Source organism: Propithecus coquereli, unplaced genomic scaffold (assembly GCF_000956105.1).
Source record: "Propithecus coquereli isolate 6110/MARCELLA unplaced genomic scaffold, Pcoq_1.0 Scaffold16, whole genome shotgun sequence".
NCBI classification, from domain to species: domain Eukaryota; kingdom Metazoa; phylum Chordata; class Mammalia; order Primates; family Indriidae; genus Propithecus; species Propithecus coquereli.
Genome location: NW_012140524.1, coordinates 5,310,414 through 5,321,081, shown reverse-complemented (window position 1 = coordinate 5,321,081; position 10,668 = coordinate 5,310,414).

Genomic DNA, 10,668 nt, shown 5'->3' with positions numbered 1-10,668 from the left:
CTCCAGGCCAAGTGTTTCAAACAGCAGGTCTTTCATAGCTGGGAAAACCCCAGCTAGACCTGCTGGACACACCACACAACCACATACGGCTCAGCTCGTGTCAACAGAACTGATAACCAAATTGGGCTTCTTGGCTTCCTGTCCCGGGCAGCCTTGCCAGCCCACTACCCTCCAAGTCCCAATTAACACGCGGCTACACTATAACCGTAAGGCAGGAGCCGAGGGTTTGTTTACCACATAGTTAACAGGCAAATACAACTTAATCACAAGGAAAACAGATTTTATGAGAATCATCTTGAAGTCCTTCTACAGCCCTATTAAACCATCCGGAAAGCCAAAACCTAGAGTTCCCTCCGATTTCATCCCTGTTAGAGGAGAGGCCAGCAGGGACAGGTGGAGAGGCCAGCAGGGACAGGTGGAGAGGCCCATGATCTTGCTTCTTGACTATTTACAGCTGCCAGGCTAAGGAACATCTCTCCCCACTCTGAAGGCCTCTCCAAGTGCTCACTCTACATGATCCTTCTGCGACGGGCTGCGGTTGACTTTGGAAAGAACCACAGGTTGGTAAGGAATCTATCTTGTAAGCAGAGCCCACTTTTGCACACTATCTCTGTGTGGAAGACCTTGTGTTACTTACTCCCTTTTAAAAAGGAGAAAACTAAGGCTGGGCAAGGTTGAGTAATTCTAGAAGATTACACAGTTTTAGTGCAAACACACAAGTCAAGATTGAACACAAGTCAGATGGACTCCAAAGGCCATTTCTTTCTATTCCATTTCTTCTTCTCTCAGACTGTCTTGATTCTAGCTTTGGGCCTCACAGTGGTTGGTCACTGGATGCTGAGCAAATTCCTTAATAGCGTAGCACCAATTTCTTTATCAATGAAATGTGGTTGTGGGAGAATCAGCCTTGATAATGTACACTCGGAAGGTCTTACGCCAAGCCCAGTGGTATCACTTGCGTTGAAGAAAGAAGCACTCCTGGGCCAGATAGTGGCCTCTCAGAATCACAGTTTATTAAGGCTCGTTGGTTGAAAATAAAGAGAGTGGATATTTTATTTGAAATTCTGATTTTTAAAAATTAGTAAACATTTATACGACATCAACAGCATGTTTTAAGCCGTAGAGTACTTATGAATAGAAATGATGTCTGTCCTTCAGGTTTATAATCTGGCCATGGGAACTCAAATTTACATGTTCAAAAGAATCAGTTGTGTTGGGGAAGGGCTTTGCAGACATCCTTAGTTACTAACCCGCATCCATTTGCCCCTTTCTCTTTCCTAACAGGACCTCGATTTTGTCCATCAATTCTCCCTCCTCCATGCTGACCCCATCCCTAGCTCCAGGTACAAAGGTAATGTGGGGGAAGTTTGCTGAGCTTCTGGGAAAAGTTCTTCAGGGAGAGTTGGAATTTCAGACCAGGTTAGGACGATTCATCATTTCTCAAACTGTGATCTACACTTACTGAAGTTTTGCAGAGAGGTTTAAATCATCTTCCCATGTGAAGAATGTTTTTGCTCCTTTTCACATATATGAATATAATTGTATTGATACTGTCATTTATTTAACCTAACTTTTAGCATTACCAAGACATGCAAATACAAGGAAGAAAAAGGTCTTGCAATTGGATTTTCTGGTTGTAATGCAGTGGTAGCATGCCTGACCCAAGTACTGAATGATTTACAATGCTGAGGGTCTATGTGATTCAGGGCAAAATGGGTGGAACTAGAGATTATCGCTGTAGGAGTTCTGAGAAGAAAGAGGGGCTGCTAAAGTTGGAAAGGAGAAAAGTCTTAACTGGGGTCTTGAAGGGTAATTAGAGTTTGTATATTTAAAGAGGCAAGGCATGTCTTTTAAAACATGGAGAAAGGAAAACAGCTTAAGTAAAATCACAGAGGTAGAGACAAGGAAGGCATTTCTGGAGCAGAATGTCCACTCTTTACTTTGGAATATTGGCTATATAGGCCTTGAATGCTGCAGTAAGGAATACGGTTTTTATTCTTTGGCATTGGTGAGCCACTGAAAGTTTCTGGTTGGGGAATTGCATGATGAAACCTTTGTTTTAGAGAAAATAATCTGAGGGCATTGGGCATTAATCGTCCCCAAAAGTACCATATTGGTGTTATGGCCTATTATTAATTATCAACATAAGAATTTCCTTTAGGTTTTGAATGATTTTTTTTTCCAGGTTACTTGGGCTTTTGGAGCTGTGTGGATACACAGTATGCTAGCAGTGTCCAGTTTTCATTGACTCTTCTCAGTTTCTTTCCTTTTCTTTGTTTCTGCCTCCATCCATCTCTCTGTAACACCCACCAATACACACACACGGATACATGCATCCCACCCGCCTTCTCTGTCCCCAACCCCCAATAAGGCAGACTTGCTTCTGTTACTGTCCACACCCTTCATCCTTGATTCTTCATTTCCCTGGCCAATTCTTTTTTTTTAAAGGTCATAAGAAAACCCTGGAATTAATTTACCTCTTTACTATTTCATGTATTCCACATTTATTGAGATCCTTTTGGGTGCCAGGTACTGAGGCAGCTTCTGGAGACACTGAGTTAAGACATGGTAGCTGTCCTTTAATGTTGATACAGTGGGAAAGACGAATATACAGTAGGTACTTAAGGTCATCCATAGGTTCTTGGAAATTGTGCCTTTATGTGAAACGAGGTACACATCTGGTCCTTGAATAATGTTGTCATTTCATTCAAAGCCATTTAGTAACAATGTTGATGAGGAAAAAAATTGGTTCCATTGTATGTTGTTTTGGTGCAGAGGAATTTGGGTCTTATTGGACTAAAAGTAGTAAAAAAACGCAGTTAGAATTTAAAGGATGATAAACTGCAGCTCATGCAATACAATAGAGAAATAACTAATTAAATTATGGTTTGTAATAATCTGGAATAAAGTATGCCTTGAATGCCATTCCTATAGACCAAGATGAAGGGTCTTAATAGCCATGGGGTTAGTGGGCTGCTTCTAGTGGCCCCGAAAAGCTTATAAAAAGAGAATGTGAAGTTCGAGTCCCTGAATTATTGGCCTAGAACCACAGCCTGAAATTCAGGGAGTTTCTGTGATTGTGCTAAAATAATTTCTTGTCTCTTGCAGCTACAGCATTAAGGTTGCTGCAAACCAGAGTTTTATCCTATGTTGTTAAATTACAACATCAGTCGAATTTGCGATCTTACCAGATCGTTATTTGGTAATAGGGATGTACATTGGGAAATAATAGACTCCAGAGACTTGAAAGGAAAATTCGGGGTATGTTGAATACCTAACCTCAAATGAAGTTTCATTTTCCAGCTGTGGCAGATTAAATAATACCCCAAAGTTGCCCATGTCCTAATTTCTGGAACCTGGGAATATGTTCACTTACATAGCAAAGAGGCCTATGCAGATGTGGTTAAGGTTGAGGACCTTAGTATGTAGAGACCATCCTTGATTATCTAGGTAGGCCCAATCTAACCACACGAATCCTTAAAAGTGAAAAACCTTTCCCGGATATGGTCAGAGGGAGCCCTGACTATGGAAGAAATGTCAAAGGGAGATGCAACATTGCTGGCTTTGCAGACGAGGAAGGGGGCCGCAAGCTGAGAAATGAGGGCAGCCTCCAGACGCTGGAAAAGGCAAGGAAACGGATTCTCCCCCGGAGCCGCTGGAAGTGAGCACAGCCCTGTCGATACCTTGACTTTAGCTCAATGAGAACCACATTGGACTTCTATAATACAGAACATAAAATAATAAACTGGTGCTGCTTTAAGCTACTACGTTTTTTGGTAATTTGTTACAGTAACAATAGAAAATACATCACCCAAAGAAGTTTCTTCATTTTCTGATAAGGCTGTTCTTTCTTAGGTCACGTAACTCTCTCACCTAAGGGATTAACTCACAAGAAGCCATTTTTTCGTATCTCTTCTCATCTGCTACTGATTTTCTTTAGACCTATAGCCAGAGTTAGATCCCAGCATGACTCAGGGACGAAGTATAAACTCACACTCAAGAGGAGAATGTTACACACCAAAAAAATAAGATTGTTTCTAAATTATGTCAGCCAAAATCTGTCGAAGGTATGTGGGTGTGGATTCTAAAGGGGCTAAAGTAAGGAAAGAGGAGTACACAGTAGTCCATTGTTGACTTGGAGATTAGTTCCAGGACCCCCCCACGATACCAAAGTCCAAGAATGCTCAAGTTCTTTAAATAAAAAGGTGTAGCATTTGCTTATAACCTATGTACATCCTCCCATATACTTAAAATCATCTCCAGATTACTTATTATACCTAATACAATGTAAATGCTGTGTAAATAGTTATATTTTTTTATATATTTTAAAATTGTTGCATTGTTATTGTTTCCAAATATTTTTGATCCATGGTTGGTTGAATCCATAGATGTGAACTCATGGATATGGAAGGCTGACTGTAATTTTAAATCAATCTAAATTTCTTAAGATGGCTAGAGGGTCAAAATTTAATTGGCTAGCTTGAATAGCTGGGTGAATTCTTATTGATTGCTCACTGAGTAACTAAAACTTGTATGCAACAATGTTTTATTTTGGGTAAAATAGAGATGTCATAAATCCCTTGGTATAATATTGTGGAAGGAATCTTAAGACTTAGGAAGAGGCCAGACACGGTGGCTCACGCCTATAATCCTAGCGCTCTGGGAGGCCGAGGATTGCTTGGGCTCAGGAGTTTGAGACCAACCTGAGCAAGAGCGAGACCCTGTCTCTACCAAAAATAGAAGAAAATTAGCTGGACGTGGTGGCACATGCCTGTAGTCCCAGCTACTCAGGAAGCTGAGGTAGTAGGATTGCTTGGGCCCAGGAGTTTGAAGTTGCAGTGAGCTGTGATGATGACACTGCAGTCTACCCAGGGTGAGAGAGTGAGACTGTTTCCAAAAAAAAAAAAAAAAAACAAAAAAAACCCACAAAAACTTAGGAAGATAAAGAGTGTTGGAATAGATTTATCATATGTGACTTTGTTTTCACAGGAGACTCCAAAAGATGCTTCCTTTACCCAGGCCTTAGTAAGCACATTGTTGTATTTATCCTGAAAGGTGCTTTCCTGATGTTTTTATAGGCTAGGAATGCTAGTGGGAGGTTTCGTATTTAAAATGAGCTCCTGTGTTTTGGTGAGAATGGGGGGACCTCAGGATGGTAAAGGCCAAGTACAGGCACTTAAACCACGGTGGGCATGGCCACCAGGATGTTCCTCAGAGTGGCAATGGATCATATGTTCCCTAGGCCTGAGATAGATGGGCAGTCCACTAGTATTCTGCTTGATTTGTATAACAGAAAACTCTACATCTACTGAGTAGATGAATGGTGATATGATCTGGCCACCTTGATAGAGATCACTCTTCCTCTCCCAATCCCAGACCTGGGCCAATTCACAGACCCAGAGCCCCTGGAGTAAAGAGGAGGCTGATGCTCCTGAAGACAAGTATTAAGAAGAAACAAAAATACATACTGTGAATCTTCCTACTCTTCCTTCTTAAAGGACACTGTGGACATTTACTGGGTAATTGTGAATCAGGGAAAGTGATTATACCAAGGCTGCTTGAAATTATTGGACATGGTTTGAGCTGACACCAATTTATGTGACCTCTGACCCCATTGTGGTCTATCGGTCAGAGTGAAATCTTATGGGTGATGACAAAAAAATGGACCTCACCTGAATATGCCTAATATAGGTCCAGTTGGACCCTGAATCACCCCTAGGTTATTTGTCCAGATCATGAATAAATAACTGAAGTAGGTATTTTTAACATCAAGCAGAGTTCTCACATTTTGATATGAAGAGCCAGGTAAATAGTAAATCAAAAGTAAAATGGAAATAGTAAATAGTAGACCAAAAGGAAAACCACTGGGGGAACTTGAATGATATCCCTTCACCTTGCCTATCTGGCTTGTGCAGAATATGGATGGATTTTGAAGAAAGGCAGAGGGGTATTGCAAGCTTATGTATGCGTTGACTTCAGTTATAGTTGCTGCTACTGGTGATGTCTCTGTTCAGGTTAATGCCATCCTTAATACCTGTTATATAGCTATTGAGCTGACCAATACTTAATTTTTATTCCAATGAACTGACAACACCAGAAAGGTTTCTTCTGGTTGTCTCAAGTTTTCATCAACTCTGGCTTTGGGGCTCAATTTTGTCCTCAGAGATCTTAATCATCTTACTGTCCTTCAACATCTACTGGGCCACACACTGCTTATACCTTCTGACCATGTTGAAGGGTAGGAGGTAGCAAGATCCATCCCTGCTGCAGGGTGAGAGAGAGTGCCCACAGCACAGGGACTCCACTCAGTCATTTCTGGAATCCAGCAGTCGGCAACATGTTAGAATAGCTCCTCCACAGTGAAGCCCAGCTGGAGGTATTTTAAGTCAGAGGCACACCATTTGGTAGGCCTCTTTGGATTTTGAGAAAGCATGCACCACATTTGGATGTGTGGCTTGCAACTGGTTACCAAGTGAGCGCCAAAGCTAACAACTTTGAATGGAGCCCAGAACGAGGAAGGCTCTCTGGTTAGGCCATGGCATATTCAAGCAGTTCTGCCACTTGGCCCTTCTCCCAGTGGACATCTGAGTACCAGATGCTGGAATGGAACCCATGGTAATCCTTGTAAGAGGGTGACAGCAGGGACCCAAGAGATTTGGGACAAGCTATGCTTTCTTCAGCAAGTAATTTTATCCTTTTGAGAACTAGCTATAGGCCAGCCCCAGGGTCCTGATTGAGATTGAATGCCTGACCATGGGGCAGTAGGTTACCTTGTGGTCTGAGCTGTCCTTTAGAAACTAATCTTACTATCAATTAGATGTCTTTAGAAGCATTCCATCATCAAATGGAGGCTACAGATGCAGGAATGGGTTTGGGCAGGTCCTGAAGACACAAGTAAGTAGCATTTGCAGGTGCTTACTCCTGTCACATGGCAGCTGCTTCCCCAAGCCACACCTGTAGTGTTATAGGGAGTCTCCTGGGACCAGTTGACTGAGGAGAAAGTAAGTTTCATCTAGTTTTTAGATGGCTTTGCCTAATATGCTGGCACCAGGCAGAAGCAGACTACTGCGGCACTATAGCCCCACTGACACATAGCTGTTCACAATAGTGGGGAAGGGAAGTGCTGAAATCTTCCTTGGGAGCAAGGTGTTGAGCAATGCATCTCATCCAATTTGTTTGGGAGAATGGGTGGCTTAAAGGAAATATCCATACAGATCAATGGTAAGGGGAAGAGGAAGGATTGACAGGCAAAGATTGTTGATTTGACCAGATGTTTAGAGATTTGGAATGATCAAGTTCAGAGATTTAATGATAAATAGATTTGGGGGTTAGGTAGGGGGGATCCAAAAGATATTTAACAACTAGCATAATATACAGCAGAGGCTTCAGCTCCCAAGATCAGCCATGTAAGGAAATCCTAGAGGGAAGCTGGTCAGCCATGAGCAGCCACAGCCTCAGGACACCCACAGGTCCCGATGAGCACCAGATATCACCTGCTAAGGTGTCAGTGTCCCACCAGCAGCACCTGCTCCTGGCATCTGGCCCTGCTTTACCTAGGGAGGTATGCAGGGCTGGGACCAGTCTGAGGAGCCCCACTGAGATTGCTGGAGGAACTACACGCTGGTAGGGGCCAGGGTAAGCTGCTTCACCTGGTGGTGACCTAGGGCCTCTGGGATGGGGAAACCAGAGTTCAGGGAGTGAGAATGCTGGTGACTTAGGCCACTATTTACCAACCGGTATAGAAACATTTCAGTATTTTAATAACTCATATAGACCTACTGGTATGTATTGGCTGAGTAACAGCCCTGGGAAACAGGATGCAAGTGGATCTCTTAGGATAGTCCCAGAGGGTCTATTAGTAAGAGAAAACTTGTAATAATCAGGTGAACCAAATGACCAATGCTGTGGATGTAAGTCAGCCTCTCTTTCCATCCTCCCCTGTGCTAGTCCGAAAGGCTCATGAGCAAAGTAGCCATAGAGACAGTGGTGGAAACCGTGAAAGGGCCATTCAACAGAATGGGCTTCCCTTCTCAAGGCGGATCTGGCTATGCCACTTCTGAGCAGCAGAAGAAGAAATGATTGTTAGCAGCAGAAACCAGCCCTGAGCCTCTAAACCAAGAGAGAAGCCAACTGGGAGTTACACTGGACGCTGCCGTTGGCCAAGGCTGTGCCTGCTGCACTAGAATCTCAAGTAGGCCCAATGATGTAGCAAGAAATAAAACTCAGACATCTTTACTGTGGTGAAAGAAGAAGATTGTTTCAGGGCAATAATGTGCGCCCTTGAATGTTGAATGCGAACTTCCCCCATGTGGGCTGAACTTTGGGTATATGCCTTTGAGAGGAATAAGTATCCTCTAGTGTCATGTCTGTGCCCACTGCACAGGGTCTGCTAGTTCAGTAGAAAAACAAAATGAAAGTAACACCAGCTGACAGCAAGTTGCTCGTTGATGTTAAACCTGGACGATCTCTGCTAATCTGGCTCAGCTCAGAGAGATTCTGACATCAAAAGGGCAGTGGTTTGTCCTCACTGGAATAGTCACTTATTTTGGATTTGGATTTGTTTCACTGCCCACTGCATTTCTGACACCAGGGTTGATTTTACTGAATGCCTTACATACTGTCACGGTAGCCCACACAACATTGCTTCTGACCAACGGAGTCACTTTACGGTGAAAGGAAGACAATGATTCCTTGTCTTATTATGTTCCCAGTCCTCCACGCCACAGATCATACACGACTTCTTGAAGCGCTGGGTGATTTCTCATAGCTTGTCAGGTATGTCCTGAGCCAGCTGGGCCAGTCAAGACCATACTTTAGCTTGGGGTTCAAAGATTCACAAGAATGGTAACTGGGACTCAATCTAAGGACACATCTACTTTGGCTTACTACTGCATTAGCCAACAAGCAATGGACTCATGGAGTATGCATGAGATCAAGTATTAGTGTGATGGGGCAGCTCACTGAGGAAGGGGCCACACCAGCACTCAAGGGTCAGCCCTGCTACCATGTAAGAATTTCTTGCTGCTTCATAGATACCTCTATTCACGTTCTAGTTCTTGTAACTTTATCAGGCCTTCTGGAGGTCTAGCCATGGCATACCCGCATCATAATCAATAGACTGAGCTATTTTTTCTGTAGCTTGAAGGTGGGTCAGGAAACCAAGAGATGGAATTGAGAGTGGTGTTTTCACTCTTATTCCTAAATGATCAACTTGAAAATTTTATGCATCTTGGCCTTGAAACCGTCGGTTTTGTTGGTTTAGAAGGAATGCTTCCATAAGGTTGCGCAGGTTGAATGCTGTACAGTTCCATGGATCACATACTTCATAGTTGGATATACCAATATTAGATTCAGTACTAATGTGACTTTGGGTTGTCTCTCTTTGCAGAGAGGTTGAAAGTATTTATATATTTAGAGACACAGTTGCTTTATGTTAAGTAGAAACACTATTTTTGTTTTTTGAAGTTTAAGAATGGAAAAAAAAGTATTTTCATTCACAGTTGTCATTTTTGGGCAGCTACCCAGCAGATAAACCTACTCTTTTTTTTTGAGACAGGGTCTTGCTCTGTTGCCTAGGCCAGAGTGCAGTGACCCCATCATAGCTCACAGTCCTGGGCTCAAGCAATCTTCCTCCTGCCTCTCCCTCCCCAGTAGTTGGGACTACAGGCACATGCCACCACATCCAGCTAACTTTTCTGTTTTTAGTAGAGGCAGTGTCTTGCTCTTGCTCTGGCTGGTCTTGAACTCCTGGCCTCAAGCAATCCTCCTGCCTCAGCATCCCAAAGTGCTAGGATTACAGGCGTGAGCCACTGTGCCCACCCCAAATCCATTTTTTTTTTTCTCATGGACCTTGGTGAGAAGCTGAGGCCACTTCCCAGTACATGGCTGAGAAAGCCACCTACTTGTTGCTCTGGCCCCCTGGCAGTCAGGGCTCAGTAATGTGACCTCACATGGCAGCCAAACACTGCCTACGTCACTCTCACTTAGAGGGTACTGAATATGGACAAAGTGATGCAAATAAGAAAGGTAGCAGAGAATTTATTCTGGAGGTGGCAGCAATGACAGCAACATCCACCTTGAGACAGTAATCGAAGAACCAACAGCAGTGCCTTGTGCCCGAGGTTGTCTCAGGTGCCAGCTGTGCTGTCTATTGTTTTCTGGAAGAGGCGGCTGTTCCCCGTGGACTGGTTTGGCAGCATTTTGACTGATGCTGGCTGCCTGGCCTCCATTTGTTTCTGCTGTCTTCTGAGGCTGGTTCTTCAGCTCTCAATGTACTTTCAGTAAGTTATTTTGCTTCTTGAATCACCCAGACTTGATTTATGTTACTTGCAATTGAGAACCTTGACTCGAAGGAGGGACAGAACAAAAGACGAAGCTGGAGAGGCAGATGAGAATGAGGTGGTCAGGAGCCTTCCATAGCTATTGAGAAGTTTGGGCTTTGTCCTGAAGGCAAAGAAAACTCACAGAAAGATTTTAAGCAAAGATAAATATAATCAGATGAAGGTTTTAAAATTATCTTTTTGGTAGCAGCATAGAGGACAGATTGGAGAGAGAGAGAAAATGGAGGTTAGGGACCAGTTAGGAAGATGGTGAAATAGTTCAGTGACAAACGATGATGGCAAAAAAATCACAGTGGCAGAAAAGGTGGAGAGAGTAGTAGGATGGATT